Source organism: Lissotriton vulgaris, chromosome 4_1 (assembly GCF_964263255.1).
Source record: "Lissotriton vulgaris chromosome 4_1, aLisVul1.2, whole genome shotgun sequence".
NCBI lineage: Eukaryota > Metazoa > Chordata > Amphibia > Caudata > Salamandridae > Lissotriton > Lissotriton vulgaris.
The window spans coordinates 2,048,259,181-2,048,276,560 of NC_141691.1; the positions used below are offsets into that span (position 1 = coordinate 2,048,259,181).

General features: G+C 46.5%; 1 pseudogene across 1 annotated transcript; it reads left to right on the forward strand.

Annotated features, from left to right (window-relative positions):
- Window positions 1-9,617: 9,617 nt before the first annotated feature.
- On the forward strand, window positions 9,618-10,070 carry LOC147724940 (large ribosomal subunit protein eL30 pseudogene; annotated as a pseudogene). Its single transcript, XR_015310118.1, has one exon. The product of XR_015310118.1 is annotated as a large ribosomal subunit protein eL30 pseudogene (transcript).
- The last annotated feature ends 7,310 nt before the right edge of the window (window positions 10,071-17,380 follow it).

A 17,380-nucleotide genomic window follows, 5' to 3' on the forward strand; every position in this document is an offset into this window, starting at 1 on the left:
CAATTAAAAGACTCAGAGGGCGTGGTGCAGACCAGACCATCTCAGATAGTGGACATACTAGCGGACCATTTCCAATCAGTATATTCCCCTGAATTCGAGGTCACCCGGGAGATGGCGGAGGGGTCTCTAGCTGGAGTGCCCACGCGTACTCTATCACAAGACGATCGAGACGAGCTGGACTCGGACCTGACAGCCGAGGAGATACAGGTGACTATTGCGGCGTTACACCCAGGGAAAGCGCTTGGCCCAAACGGTGTGCCGATTGAATGGTACAAGACCATGGCGGAGACGTTATCTACGCCTCTACTCCAAATGTAGGAGTGCCGGGAGAAGGGGCAACTGCCGCCCGACCAACGCACGGCCACTATAATCGCAATTCCGAAACCCGGTAAACCCCCTAATGACTGTGGGTCATACCGACCAATCTCTCTCCTTAACGCCGAAAGTAAAATTTTGGCGAAATTATTGGCCACTAGACTGCTGCCTCATTTGGCGCATCTAATTCATCCGGACCAGTCGGGCTTTATGCCTCACCGGAGCACGGCGATGAACCTTCGACGGCTCCACGGCGTGCTGGCACGTGCTCCACTGTTGGAGGAACAGGCGGCGGTACTGTCATTGGATGCCAAAATGGCATTCGACATGGTGGAGTGGCGCTATCTCTTCGCGGTGCTGGAACATATGGGTATTGGAGCGAAATTCATATCCTGGGTCAGGCTACTATACACCAGCCCCGTAGCACGGGTGACGGCCAATGGCCACATCTCAAGAGAGCTCCCGCTGGCGAGAGGGACGAGACAGGGTTGCCCGCTCTCACCGCTGCTATTCACCTTAGTGTTGGAACCCTTGGCGACGGTTATCAGAACCACCCAGCTGCTGAAAGGCATCCACTGGGGAGGCGAGTGGGAGGATAGAATCTCCCTCTACGCCGACGACATGTTAATCTACCTTACGGACCTCGCGAATGGTGTGCCGGTCCTGTTGGCTCTCTGTGAGAAACATGGTACGGCGTCGGGGTATAAAATCAACTGGTCGAAATCGGTCCTCTACTTGATAAGTGGCACTCCACCGCCTCTGAATGCTGAATGCCCATTGCTGGTGGAGCCCTTCTCCTTCAAATACCTAGGGATTCGTATTACACAAGACCAAGCAACCTTTCAGGACCTGAACCTTCAGCCACTGCTGGACAGGCTAAAGGCAGACGTGCGCCACTGGAAGACCCTCCCTCTAACTCTGTTGGGAAGGGCGGCACTCTTCAAAATGATGGCACTGCCGCGCCTCTTGTATGTCCTGGAGAACACGCCGGCGACGGTTCCACCATCGTTTTTCCACCAGGTGGCAGCACAAGTGTTGGGCCTGTTGTGGGGAAACAAGCCGGCCAGAGTCGCACAATTGAAACTGGTTAGAGACTGGTATAGCGGGGGGATAGCGCTCCCAAACCTTGAATTGTACTACTGGGCAGCCCACCTGAAGGTGATCAACCAGTGGATCCATGTTGCACAGGATGACCCGGCATACCGGGCTGACAGGAGTCAACTAGGCATGAACACCCTGCTGGCCCCGCTGTACAACAAGGGATTGTTGACAAAATTGAGAGGCCCGACCAAACACACGGTGTCTATATGGCACAAAGCTCAAAGACGCCTAGCCTGGGAGGGGGTGATTACCAAGCTCACACCATTATGGGATGCCAAGGTCTTAGGTAATCTGCGACGCAGTAAGGGATTTGACCGGTGGGACGACATAGGGATCTCCACAGTAGGAGATATGTGGACGAGGGATGGTGTGATCCCATTCGCGGCCCTGAGGGAACAGTACGACATGGGAATAAATGAAACATACAGATATGTACAAATTAGACATGCACTCCTATCTGTACTAGAGCCAGGTACGATGGTCCCGGAATCGGCTCCGTTGGAAGACCGATTGCTTACGGACTATATGGAAGCAAGGGCCACGTCACTCACCTACCGTAAACTGGTAAACAACCTACCGGATCCACTGGTGAAGCTGAAGGAACACTGGGAGGACGAGATTGGGGACATGGATGAGGCAAACTGGAATGAGGCATTGGCATCGCCCAGGGAAGCGGGTATATCAGCACGCTTTAGATTGGTGCAATTTAAAATATTACATAGGGTCTATTACACTCGCACGGCACTACACAGAATCCACAGGGCAGATCACCCATATTGTCTGAGAAACTGTGGGGAGGAGGGTACACTATTCCATACGTTGTGGACCTGCCCCAATGTGCAAGACTACTGGCGGCGAGTGGCACGCACGGTAGGCCAGACTTTGCAAACAACATTTACACCTGACCCTAGGGTTTGCCTACTGAATGTTTGGGACCCGACAGACCTGACACAGCATGGGAAGAGATGGGTAATCATTGGTATGATGCTGGCAAAACGTGATATAGCAATGAACTGGGGGGCGCAAAACACCCCGACCCTGGCGCAGTGGTGCAGAAATATGGATGTGTTGATGATGACGGAAAGAGCAGTATATCAGCAGAGGCATAACCCACGTAAATGGAATAAAATATGGTCACCTTGGAACATATATAGGGGGGAAATCTGCGAGCCACTGCCTGAGGATGACGATATTGATAGCGCAGAGGAGGATGAGGAGATTGAATGAGGGGGAGGAGTGATGGCAGGGGGAGGGGCAATGGGTACAATGGGATGCAGGAGCCTTACGGATCGCTATGTTGCTAGGTACTTGATAAACTATAAACTAAGTATATTAACTTGAGAGGTTTTTACCCATGAAACTGGAATAAGTTAATTTTGTCAGCGAAAATGTGTCAGGACCCGTTGGTTGTAAGTTGAAACATAGATAAAAGATAAAATTTGAAAAGTTGCTCAAATGATTGGATGCAGCTGAATGTTGAAGCTGCACTGATAACTGCTTAAAAGCGTTTGTATAACATGTGACAGCAACAATAAAAACAAATTAAAAAAAAAAAAACATCAGGTGTCTGTGGTCATTTTGCAATGAAAATGCAATTAATGTATTAAACGTGTAAGGTATTCTACTCTTTAGGAATCTTGTTGCCAGTCCACTGCTAGCTCCTGATCCATCAGGAGTAATGTGCCTGTGGTAAGTCAGGTACATGAATAGTAAGTGGTGTATGAGTCACCCCCCGAATTACTCATAGTAGCGTGGTAAAGGTTTCACCCGGTTCATGCAAAACACTGTCATCACGTACACGCCAGAGCCCAGTGTGTGGAAATTGGTAAACGAGTGACCCGGGTGACCTACGCGCTCTATCATGTGCACCGAGCGGGTGTTCAGCAGGATGCGTTTCAGGTAGTTAGAATCGGAGCTGTGTTTGGGGGAAGAGGATTTGGTGAGTGTTCTGATGCAGGTGAACTTGCAGGAGTGGCAGGCAAATGGTCCATGGGTGTATCCTGGGGTAGCTGTGCAGCATTGTGGTGAGCGTCCGGGGTTGAGGGCAAGGAGGGAAGCGGCGTCATACGTTAAGCGGAATTAGTGGGTTTTGCGAGGACCAGGGGGTCTAGTGCTGGTCGCGGGCCAGGCGCAGACGGGCGTAGACGGGCTTATCTTTGGCGCACCTTCGGCGCGCATTGGGCGCGACCGCTGCGCGTGAACGCTGCGCGCAAATGCATCTGTCATAAGAGTATGGTGGAGGGGGGCGGAGCGAGGGAGGGTCAGCTGGAAGGCGGGTGCAAGGTGTAGGGGACGGTCTCCGAGGCACAACAACAACAAGATGGCCGGATCAACAAAAACAAAACTACAGAGAGGCTGGGGCACAAAGCCAAAATCAAGCAGCTTCTACGATCTTTCAAACAGGCGCTACAAATAATTAAAGCACAACACAAGCAATGCACATGTGAATTAGAGCAACACAGTGAGCGCTGAAAGTATAATTATTACTACAATTTTGCAAGCTTATCGCAAAATAGCGCGATTCTACGCAACAGCCAGCAGATGAACAATTCTCTGATCAGGGCAAAGAGCGCAGCTCAGACGATACCAGTAGAAGAGCAGGGAGCCCAAACGATATCAGGAATGGAGCGGGGAGCTTGGGGAGCGACCGCAGCTGAGAGCGTCAGGACGGTCACAGAGCTGCCGAGGGCGGGAGCAGGGCTATACAATCAGTGGGAGGGAGGGTCAGCTGGGAGGCGGGTGCGAGGTGTAGGGGACGGTCTCCGAGGCACAACAACAACAAGATGGCCGGATCAACAAAAACGAAACGAGAGGCTGGGGCACAAAGCCAAAATCAAGCAGCTTCTACGATCTTTCAAACAGGCGCTACAAATAATTAAAGCACAACACAAGCAATGCACATGTGAATTAGAGTAACACAGCGAGCGCTGAAAGTATAATTATTACTACAATTTTGCAAGCTTATCGCAAAATAGCGCGATTCTACTCAACAGCCAGCAGATGAACACTTCTCTGATCAGGGCAAAGAGCGCAGCTCAGACGATACCAGTAGAAGAGCAGGGAGCCCAATCGATATCAGGAATGGAACAGGGAGCTTGGGGAGCGACCGCAGCTGAGAGCGCAATGATCCCTGTACTTGAAAGCTGAGATTTCATAGACTGCCCTCACTATGCACTTATCCTTTCACACCTAATGTCCCTAAACAGTGATATGCGACAATACCACCGCAGTATACAACGATACTACTTCTTTGGAAAAGACCAATGCCCTGTTCGACTTTACTTGCCACACTTCCTCTGCCTGCAGACAGAGGCGCTAGCTTCACACAACACTTGAAAGCTTTTTCTGAACTACATATAACGTAATACGAACTCAACAGATGTTAGTCATAATTCTGTATATCAAACTCTATATAATACTTTATACATAATCCTAGCTAATTTCCTTAGCAACCACTACTCTGCTACCAAGATATAACTGCTACAGCTGAACTCCAAAAATATATTCTAAATCACCGTGGCCATTTCCCTGAATCCACAGAACACACATTCATTCAACAGTGGGGCCCATTACACTGCACACTTACTCTGTTCATTTAATTTGGCTTCACAGATTTGGCCAACGAACCAAGAGTCCTACTATAACATTTGGTGGAGTGTCTAAACCTATTTAACTTTTTTTATTTACACCTGCAATGTAAAGCAATTTAACATGGTTTCATTTTAAACACCATTTTATTCAGACACACCACCATAATGGCAATGGATCTGCTAGAACGAAAACTAGGCGTAAGAAAAACCAAAGAACAGTTTTTACTTCTCCATTTGTCTAATTTGTATTCAAAGCAAACTTTTAGTATGTCCGACATTTAGGCATTTATTTATTTCTTAATTTAATAGGAATCTTTTAACTTTATTTTAAAAATGATCATTTATTTTACAGCTCAAAAATAGACATTTATTTAAAAGTTCAGTAAGAAGTTTAGCATAGATCAGATAGTTCCAAATTCACTCTCTCCTAACATCCCTAGCTAACACCCTCATCTTATCCTAACAGACCTGCAAAGAAAAACAAATAGAAATGAGAAGTTCTTACATCCAAGAACCGAACTTCAGTCCGGCAGCATTTCCAGAGGAAATCGAAAGAGCGACCCCTTCTAACCAAAATCAGGGTTTTTTATAAACTATCTTCCTAACTTCATCTATCTAAAAAGTCACTACCATCACCAATTCGAGTTTTGATTGGACAAATTTGGGGTACATGAGTACTTCCTCATCATTACAGCATGTTTTTCACAATGAATCAACAGAAAAATAAAGGGTCTTTGTTTAAGACAGTTTGTGGCCTAGGCACTTCCTTCACTTGAAACATAGGAAAAGTTCTCAGGCTCTGAGCATTACATCGTCCATGCTTGGGACCCATCCTCGGTTCCAGTGCAAAGCGTCCTTGAACCTCCCATCCAAGCACAGTCAGCTCACTCGCGCTTGCAGGCTTGGGATGCACATGCGCAGACCAATACTCGCTCGCAGTGAATCAGAGCGGCCAATTTCTGTGTACGCCTCACAGGCCACATTTTGGAACTATCATAGAAACAAACACAAATTCATGTTAATTATGGTAATGAAACCCTTCTGTTTACCTCCCACCTTACAAATTTTTCCCTATTAATTGTTAACTAGCAAATAAGCCACATAAATGCGCTTTATACTTACATATCCAACGACTTTCTGGCACAAAACGTGTACAATAAGCACATTTAAATTGCGTTTGTTTATAATTAAGCTGTGCATTAATTCACATCACAATAACAACATATATCAGTGAGTTTTATGGCACCATACAAGCAAAATGAGTACTCCCATTATGTTCGTGCATGCATCTTTAAACTATGGTTGATTAATTTACCACATCACACTATTAGTAAAATATTAACGTTATGGAACATTGATTTCGAGAGGGATGTACAAAATTTTGTTTTCACCACCTCGCTCCATCACCTTCTGTACGTCTCCTTATCTGTGTCCCTGCGGCCCTGAGCTCCCGCACGCCAGCCTGGGGATGCCGCTCATTGGAAGTCCAGCGCTCTGTTCCACCTCAATGGGTTGTCTAGGTTCAATTTCCCAGGTAGTCGCTGCACCCAGGCGTTGTTTGAGTCTTCACGACTTCATAAGCGCAGCATTTCCGGATATATGTACGAATATTCTGAGAAAAGGGAAGATTTTCTTTTATGACGTTATACGGGCAAAGTAGCCATACAATTTTCAGGGTCTATTTCATCACTCATTTTTTACGTTATTAATAAGCCCATTGTAAAGTCTCATGTTGGTATATTTTACACGAGTCTAACGCTAAGCTACCACAATTTACCTGAACTCCCAAGTTTTCCTTGCTGATTGCTGCATTCTCCGTCTGCTCTTCTCTTTGGGCTGCATTCCATCATGGCTTCCTTGGGGTGGATTCCCCTGCTTCTCTGCAAATCTGAATAAAATCCCTGCTCACACTCATGAAAAGAAAAGAAAAGAAAGATTAACAAGAATCAAGTCACTGCAAACCGTGTCTGGGTAGCACGCTACTGCGCTCTGCATGCATTACAAAGACTGCATTAAAAGGCTATACTTACCCAACTCTGAGCTTTGCTGCACAGCTACGGTGGGTCCAAGAGAAAAATATATGTACTTTTTTCTTATCTAATAACCACAGAGAAACTAACATTATTATTGATCATATTGAATTGGGTATTTAATTTAAGTACTAAATTTGAGCCGGTGGTTCCTGGCACTTAATCATCAGCACTGGGGTTTAAAGCACAAACTCGACCCTAAGATATTGGATCGCTTTTCATGAGCAACAGTTAAGGACACATTCATCTTTTGTAGGCACAGGGAGATTAAGGGCCAGAAGTACGACCCTTTCATTTAGTGCATCGCAATTTGCGACTATTTGCGGGACGCAAATTGCGAGGTGCTAAATTAAATGTACAAGTTTTATTACACTGTTTTGAGATTTTCAATGGGGTCGCAAATTGTGAGGTTCATTAATGTTAATGAGCCTATAGCAATTTGCGAGCTCATTGGGAATGCCAGCCCTCCCAGGGATGATGGCCTGCTGGGCTCAGCAGACCACCATGTCTGAGACTGCTTTTTAATAAAGCAGCTTTTTTTTGTTACAATGCAGTCCATTTTCCCTATAGGAAAACGGCCTGCATTTTAAAAAAGAAAATTAAATGTTTTCGTTTAAATTTTTTAAGGGCAGGCAGTGGTCCCTAGGACAGTCCCAAAGTGGAAGGGGTCCCCAGTGGGGCCCCTTCCAAATTGCGACTGCATTACCACCCTCTTGAAGAGGGTGATAATTAGCAAGTGTTTTGCGACCGCAATTGCGATCACAAAACATTCACACATAGCATTGCAGATGCAATTAGGAAGGGAACGCCCCTTACTAATTGTGACTCGCAATTTCTAAATAGCGAGTCGTAAATAAATTGCAACTCACTATTTAGGAATTGTACATGGCCAACAGTGATTTTTGCATGCGCAAATGGATTTGCAAACCCGTTTGCAAATGCAAAATTACGTTATACATCTGGCCCCATGTGATTTACCCGGAATCATAGGCTGTTGAGCTTGCACCAAGATTCAGCCTTGGTTCCCCAGCTCCAAAATCGGCAGCTCTTGCCGTTACACCAGATCCTATCCCCACTTGTAGAGTTTAATGGTTAGTAGTTAGTTCTGTTATTGGCTGTGATAATAAGAGCAATGGGCTGGTGCAAGCTGCCTTCCGATGAGAGCCCCGGCACTTATTTTTTCATAAATTAACAACCACATAATACTACATTGAACTCTCTGCATTATCCCTACTGTATTACTGCTTCATTTTTTGTGTGTGTGTTTTTGACCTTGTTGATATGGCTGAGCAGGAGGTGTATGAAGTAATGCACTGAACCTGTATATTTTTGTTCTCTCTACATGTATTTGTTTTTGCAGCCATGTCCTATGAAGACATAAATAATGCATATGGCATTTAGTACACATATGCTATAGGTAAACTAAAAATTTTGGAATTTCTATTGTAACATCTATTTTCTTTTCCTTTTTACCTTTAGATATGTGGTTAACCAATTGACCTTGATATATCTACAGTAAGACAGGAGAGGGGATTCATTCAGGTATTAGGTTACTATTTGATATTTACATTTGGTAGGAAGTATTAGAGACACGCTAATGAGTATTTTCTCTGATGCACTTTTCAATCCTCTTTAACAAGAGGAACCTTAGAGGTGTCCGATGAGCGCACCTCCTGCACCGCAGTCATCAGTGAATGTTCTCTTTTTTCTCTTCCCTTCCCCTTCGGTCGGACTACTGTTGGATCATCTCGGTCGATAGGCAGGTTGGGACCTTGCATTGTGGCCTCCTCTGACGGAAAATCCAGGTGAGATTTCAACAATGTCAACAATGAAGCTAAAAAATGAAAAATATCCTAGCCGTCGTAAAAAAGTTTTCATTCTATTAAGGACACAGAGGTGAGGATTGTGCTCAAACTTTCTTTCTTTATTAATACCAGCAGCGTTCAACCACCTTTCCTATCCAACACAGGTAAAGGACTCCAAAACAAAGTTTAACCAATCAAGACAAAAGGCAAGTCCATATATCCAACTGCATCCTGGTCAACCTCCTCTATCTTGAGTGTGACCAAAAACTTTCCAGTACAGTTCTTTAATTTCCTTTGGTTGACAAAAACAAAGTTCAACCAATCAAGATAATAGCCAAGTCCATATATCCAATTGCGTCCAGGTCAACCACCTCTTTCTTGAGTGTGACCGAAAACTTTCCAGTACCATTCTTTAATCCCCTTTGGTCGAATCAGAACCTGGGAAAAACAACAAGATATCATACAGAAGGTTCCATCCCAAGTGCAAACAACAACGCAATCAACAGTTGTTTTTCAATACTGCGTATTCACTTCAAGCTATGAATGCCATACTTATACCTTATGAATATCCAGAATTAAGACCGATGTCTATTTACCAGATTTTCCATGAACACAGACAGGCCGGGAAGTTCGTAGAACCCTAGGACGGACTAATCCTCGCCTCAGTGTCCTTAAAAGAATGTATACTTTCTGTTACCACAGCTAGGACATTTTTCATTCTATGTCAGGACTGGAGGCAGGGATTATGCTTGTTCAAAGCTTGTCAACCGCTTTCTCTCTACCCGGCCATATTGGCGGTGCAGTACTGCGCTAAAGCATCTCCCGGCGTCAGGATGGTGGCCGCCAAGAAGACGAAAAAGTCCCTTGAGTCTATCAATTCGAGACTCCAACTGGTAATGAAAAGTGGCAAGTATGTGCTGGGATACAAACAAACGCCGAAAATGATTTGCATGGGGAAAGCCAAACTGGTTATCCTTGCCAACAACTGCCCTGCCCTGAGGAAGTCTGAGATCGAGTATTATGCCATGTTGGCAAAGACTGGTGTGCATCACTACAGTGGGAACAACATTGAACTGGGCACAGCTTGTAGAAAATACTACAGAGTATGCACATTGGCAATCATTGATCCAGGTGATTCCGATGTCATTAGAAGCATGCCAGAGCAGACTGGCGAGAAGTAAAATCTGTGCGACTTTGGTCCTAAATAAAACTGGTTTCACAAAAAAAAAGCTTGTCAACCAACAATGATGCCATATCAATCACCGGTTTAAAATAAAACTGTTTGAAGATAGAGTCTGAAGACCAATCTGCATCATTACGAATATCCTCTAGTCGAGCCCCTAGAGTGAAGGCTTTAGAGACCATAGCCCCTCACGCGGAATGAGCTCCGAAATGCGACACATCAATGCCCGCTTCCTGCATGACCCAATGGGTCCATCAAGGAATGTTGGGAGAAGAGACCACTTTGAAACGTTTCCTTAATGCTATCAACAATTGTTGCTACCTTGGAGGGCGGACATCCTCAGTCATATTTTCACAAGCCTTTAGACATCTCATCACACACACAACTTGGGTGACTTTTTCAAAAACTCAATAAGATATCACTCTTGAGTTGGATTTCTTTCTCTGTGGTAAACCCACCTGGTAAAGTTGAGCGCTCTGACGTCAGAAATCCTGCGACAGGAGGTGAGGCATAACAACATTGCCAACTTAGGAGACAATTCTTTTCTTGATAAAAAAATCATTGCACTGCCAAAACAAGAAGCACTTTGTTGGCATCCCACAAGGATGAATACTATGGATCTGGGGGCAGAGCCAAAAGGATCCCTCTCATAAGTTTGCACACCAACGGGGGTTCCCCGGCATTTGCACCTTTCATTGGTAAATGACCTGCTGAAATGGCTGATTGATACAAATTAATAGTTCCATTGGCCCTGAGAAACCAGTGAGGCCAAGAAAATCATGACAGGGACAACTTTGCACCCCAGGGGATCCTCCCCAAGTTTAAGACACCAATGAACCCATTTGGAACATGCAGATTTGTATCTCTTTGTGGTTCCATCTGCCCAGGCCGTGGCCAACAGGCTTTCAGTGTCTCGTGGAAGCCTTGTGATTTGCCACGTTTCCTGCAATCCACCACACCAAGAGAGTCACTTTCCACTGCAGAATAAGTGGGTGATAGTTTCCCAAAGGATCCCAAAGGAGATCTGGTGTGTCGGGTAAAAGGATTGGAGAATTTCAGGAAAGTTCCAGAAGAACTGGAAAGAAAACTTGGGAGTTTTAGCGTAATCTGTGGAGTTCCACAAACCCCAGAAAGGTGGTCTGTTTGGAAGGGGTCAGAGGCGACTTCTTCTCCAACAGATGAATCGTCGGCTGCAGTTGTTGCGACAGTGTGATAGGACACTGGTCCATTAGAAGGAGATCCTCTAGACATATAATCAGGTGATAACCCTATGCCCTGAGATTTTTTACAACTGATTTCAATTCCTTAGTGAAACACCAAGGGGCTGAATAGTGTCTGAATGGTCCTGAACTCGTAAACCTGTTCTCACCACTTGAACTGGAGGTGTGGAGAAGAAATGGGGACCATTAGGTAGGCATCCTTGAGGTCTAAAAGCACCATCCAGTTGTCTGGTCTCATAAGATCACCCAAAAGATGTATGCCCTCCATCTTGAAGTGGTACAAAAGGGGGTGGGGATGGACTGAGCATCTGAATCAATCAAACACTCACACCCAGTCAAAAGATCTGGGTTTAATCCATCACCTTTCTTTGCCCACTCTGCCACCCCAGTTCAGACATGGCTACATGCAAATCAGTCTGACCCTGTGCCTCATGGGAACATTCCAGCCCGAACTGCCAAGCCATGTCTTCCCTGGACCGGAAACAAGCTTCCGAGGACCGGTTTCTGGCATTCCAGCCATCTTTAGCCCGGCTTGCTTGAATCCAGTGGCAAAGCATACCCTGCCACACTTATGGCGGCCAAAAGCGGTACAAAAGGGGGTGGTGATGGACTGAGCATCTGAATCAATCAAACACTCACACCCAGTCAAAAGATCTGGGTTTAATCCATCACCGTTCTTTAGCCCACTCTGCCACCCCAGTTCAGACATGGCCATTTGCAAATCAGTCAGACCCTGTGCCTCATGGGAACAGTCCAGCCCGAACTGCCAAACCATGTCTTCCCTGGACCGGAAACAAGCTTCCGAGGACCAGTTTCCAGCATTCCAGCCGTCTTCAGCCCGGCTTGCTTGAATCCAGTGGCAAAGTGAGCAAGGGACTCACGTCTGAGCATACCCTGCCACACTTATGGCGGCCAAAAGCGGTACAAAATGGGGTGGTGATGGACTGAGCATCTGAACCAATCCAACACTCACACCCAGTAAAAAGATCTGGGTTTAATCCATCACCGTTCTTTAGCCCACTCTGCCAACCCAGTTCAGACATGGCTATATGCAAATCAGTCTGACCCTGTGCCTCATGGGAACAGTCCAGCCCGAACTGCCAAGCCATGTCTTCCCTGGACCGGAAACAAGCTTCCGAGGACCGGTTTCTGGCATTCCAGCCGTCTTCAGCCCGGTTTGCTTGAATCCAGTGGCAAAGTGAGCAAGGGACTCACGTCTGAGCATACCCGGCCACACTTATGGCGGCCAAAAGTGGTACAAAAGGGGGTGGTGATGGACTGAGCATCTGAATCAATCAAACACTCACACCCAGTCAAAAGATCTGGGTTTAATCCATCACCGTTCTTTAGCCCACTCTGCCACCCCAGTTCAGACATGGCTATATGCAAATCAGTCTGACCCTGTGCCTCATGGGAACAGTCCAGCCCGAACTGCCAAGCCATGTCTTCCCTGGATCGGAAACCAGCTTCTGAGGACCAGTTTCTGGCATTCCAGCCGTCTTCAGCCCGGCTTGCTTGAATCCAGTGGCAAAGTGAGCAAGGGACTCACGTCTGAGCATATCCTGCCACACTTATGGGGCCAAAAGCGGTACAAAAGGGGGTGGTGATGGACTGAGCATCTGAATCAATCAAACACTCACACCCAGTCAAAAGATCTGGGTTTAATCCATCGCTGTTCTTTAGCCCACTCTGCCACCCCAGTCCAGACATGGCTATATGCAAATCAGTCTGACCCTGTGCCTCATGGGAACAGTCCAGCCCGAACTGCCAAGCCATGTCTTCCCTGGACCAGAAACAAGATTCCGAGGACCAGTTTCTGGTATTCCAGCCGTCTTCAGCCCAGCTTGCTTGAATCCAGTGGCAAAGTGAGCAAGGGACTCACGTCTGAGCATACCCTGCCACACTTATGGCGGCCAAAAGCGGTACAAAAGGGGGTGGTGATGGACTGAGCATCTGAATCAATCAAACACTCACACCCAGTCAAAAGATCTGGGTTTAATCCATCAGCGTTCTTTAGCCCACTCTGCCACCCCAGTTCAGACACACAAGCCATCCATTGAACTTTCTGAGATTGATTACAGGCCTCTGGCCTACGTCCCGCTTCTCTACCAGGAAGAGATTGCTGAGAAACCCACGCAGTTGAAGGTAAGTAGGGGAAATTACCTCCTTCTGAAGCTGGTCTGCCACTTCCTGATCCATCAAGTTGGTCAATAGTGGAATTGGACGTGAAGGGTGGACGGGAGAACCGTAAATTCTATTTGGAAACTTTGTATGGTTTGCAGGTCCCATGCTGTCCTCCCACCTTTTGTTGGGAAGAAGGGAGAACGCTCACCTGTTTAAGCCAACTGGAACTGTCCTCTGGAGGTGCCTCTGTGGCTGTAGCCTCTTCTGATGGGGAAGAATTCCTCAGAGCGGGACTAGTCCTGTCCTTTGCGTAAGCCTTGAGCCAGGGGAGGCGGTGACTCCGCCATAGCCCAGTTGAAATTATTCGGAGAACAGACGTGTTCCTCGTTATCAGCTGATGCAGAGGAAGTATCCGGCAACCTGCATCTGTGCCATTTGTATTTGTATTTTTGTATTTATATATTTATTTGTAAAGCCCAACATTAATCCAGAAGGATATCATGGCGCTGTTCTAAGACTCATGGTAGATGACTGAGCGGTTAATGAGTTTGGCCAGTATTAGGTTTTAGAGAACAGGTGGGTCTTGATTTTTTTCCTGAAGACAAGCTAGTCCTCAGTAATGCGGAGGTCTTGTGGTAAATCATTCCAATGCTTTGCTGCCAAATATGAAAAGCTATGACCCCCTGCCCTTGCTTTCTTAATGTATTTTGATCTGGCTTGAGCTAGAGACTGTGATCTTAGGCACCTAGTAGATACATAAAATTCAACTTTATTCTGTAGGATAAGAAGCCCTCGTTTGTGCAGAGCCTTGTGTGTGTAGCTGAGCAGCTTAAATTTCGCTCTTTGGCGCATTGGCAGCCAATGAAGTCATTTAAGGGCACTCAGACGCTGAGCTGAGTCTGTCTTTGTTACATACCAGTTTTGAGGCGGCATTTTGCACCACTTGTAGGCGTGTGAAGAGGTAGTCTGCCATGTCCACGAACAATGCATTACAATAATCAAATCTACTGGTAAGTAATTCTTACATGACAGTTCTCCTACAATAATGCAGGATCCAAGGAAACAGCCTGTTTTTGAGCTGCAGCGAAGCTTCTTCCACATAGAACCAGCACATGGTCCTGCATGGATAGGGTATTGTCCATAAGGACCCCCAGATTCTTTGCGCATTGCTTTGGAGCTGGGGCATCACCCAGTGTCTGGGGCCACCAAGTGGTATTCCAGACAAGTTTAGGTCCTCCAAAAAGTAGAATTTCAGATTTCCCTGCACTTAATTTAAGGTAGTGTTCTGCCATCCAGGTTGCCATCTCTGAGAGACAGTTATTCAGTTTTAATCTTGTGTTCTCGTGCCGTTCTTCAATGGTTATCAGCATTTGGGTATCATCTGCATAGGAGCAAATGCAAAGCCCCACTTCTCACTGATTTTTGCCAGAGATGACACGTAGACATTAAAGAGTGTGGGGCTCAGGGATGCCCCCTGTGGAACACCGTAGCTGATGGGTTTTGGTTCAGATGAAAACTGCCCCATTTGTACGCTCTGTCTTCTGTTTTTTAAGAAGGACATCCATTTGTGTCCAAGGGCCACATGAACCACCCACAAGGACCTTTATGTGTGGTGTTAAATGTACCATTCTGTAACATTCAGCATTACAATTTGTTAAATGTTTCTAGTTGTAAAATCATGCAAAGGAAGAAATGGTTGGTGCATTAATTTCTTTAATCGTAGCCAATCCTAGACATGTAGTCTGCTGTACTGTATTATTAAGGAAAAATCATTTGAATGGATAAGAGCCCCTCGGAGGCAGCTTAGTTCATGAATTAGGGTCCCTACCTTTCTCTTATTGTTGTAAACACAGGAATAAGGAGGTCTTACTTACTGGAAATGAATGCGACTCTTCTGTCGGACATTCACTTATTTATCAACACCTTATTGTTCATGATGCTTGTAACGCATCTGTACCGAATTTGGCCTGTTTTCTAAAAGGAATACAAGTCCCTTCAATTGTCCCTTCAGGTTGAGGCTGCAGACGTCGAACCGAGGCTTAAGGGAGGTCAGGGATCACCAGATCCCACGTCAGGATCACTTGGGAGACATTCTTGTGGTGTTGGGCCACTCGACCTCTGGCCAGGGCGTCAGGTGCAGAGGGGTGCAGAATCGTGAAGTCACCGGAATCCAGATTGTTAAGGTGAGTCTTTGTTTGAGAAACTCCAGTGCTCACAGGAGACAAAGTCTGTAGGAAGGTTGCAAGGCAGGTCCTCCAGGCTCTGGGAGTTGTTAGCTGCTGGACTCACAGAGGTTCTTGCCGTAGGCAGGGCAAAGACGGGACAGGCCAGTAGGGCTGGGGCCAAGGCAGTTGGAATCCTCTTATCCTTCCTGGGTCAGCACAGCTCTTTGGTCCTTCTTCCTCGAATCTGAGGGACAAGGTTCAGGGTCGCCCCTAAATACTAAATTTAGGGGCATTAAAGGGGTGTGCAGGTAGAGATCAATTGGTCGCCTCTTTGGGGTGGGTACACACCATATTATACCACTCTCCAAAGGGAGGGAGCATGAGCCTCTTTCTAATTGGCGGAGTCCCCTCATCTTCAAGATGGAGGGGACTGGGATGTGTGCTTCACCTCGCCTCCCCCACCGGAGAGGTGGGGTTGGCATAGGTGAGCGGACCTCTCTTCCTACCTTGGATTTCCCGAATGTTCCCCCGCCCAAAGTGGGAGCCAGAACCAGTGGAAGCCAGTTGCTGGGGGCAGCAAAAGACAGGCACAGCATCCAAAGGTGGCAGGCTTTGAAGCTTCCCCTTTCATGGACCCAGCCCATCACAGGGGAGGAAGCATGACACCCCTGCCCAGGATGGGCTTTGTTTCTGGACCCAGAGAGCAGAGGCTTTCGGCCCAGGGATCCAGAAACCTGTCTGGTGGTGGCAAATGGCGAGCAGCCATTTAGGAACCACACCAGAGCTGCTCGATTTTCAGGGGGCATCTATAAGATGCCCTCTGAATGCTTTTTACATTAAATCCCACACTGGCATAAGTGTTGTAATTGGCTTTGGGGAGGGAGCTTGGCTGTCTGCGTCCTGTTCCTGTGGAAGGCAGGAGAGCAGAAGCCGAGAAGACGCAGGACCCAGCGGAAAAGTAAGTTTAATTAAAAAAATATTCCTGCGACACACCTGTGAATCCACCAGCGACCACCCCCCCACCTGCGAGCAATACCGCCCGCTACTGACCCTCACCTTAAGACTAGTGCACCCTGCTAAAGGGGTGACTTACCTGGGCACAGCCTACAGTGGCTGTGTGTGTTACCGTGCAGGGCCTCTAAGGGTGGAACAATAGGTGCTGCAGCCCTAAGAGGCCTTCCCTAGTCACAGTGCCCTTGGTTCCAATGGTACCTTTTGTAAGGGGCTTACCTGTGTCTAGGGATGTGCCAATTGTGAATACAAAGGTACAGTCTTGGGAAAGAACAAAGGCTCTGGAAACCTGATTGGCAAGGACCCAGGGCACATCAAGCCAGGTTGCATTAGATGTCAAGCAAAAAGTGGGTAGTAACCATACAAAAAGGGTCACTTTCCCACATCTAGTTTCAAAACAGGAAAAAGAGGATTATTCATCTGAGAAACACAGGGTTCAATTACTCCCTCGTACTCCAATTGTGAAAGTATTTCTCGAACAGGCGCCTTTAGCATCCCGTTTAATGGGATATTGTGGTAGCACTTGCAGGACTTATCGGTATGAAATGATAAGGAGAGTCCTTATCCCAGCCAACATGATTGCGATATAGCGCAGGGGCTTTTGCAAGAGCCAATTCTGCTTCATAAGCCTGTTTGACTTGTTCAGGGACAAGAACCAAGGACAATCAAAGAACCCAACCTGTCTGGCAATAATAGAAAGTGCCCGTCAGGGTCACAGTAAAATAGTTATCTCGCTGAACTAACAACAGCAAGGTCCCCTAAACAAAATAGAGAACGTTTTTTATATGTATGATATATTTTTTATTTTATAGTTTTTGATATTCACAGCATTTTCA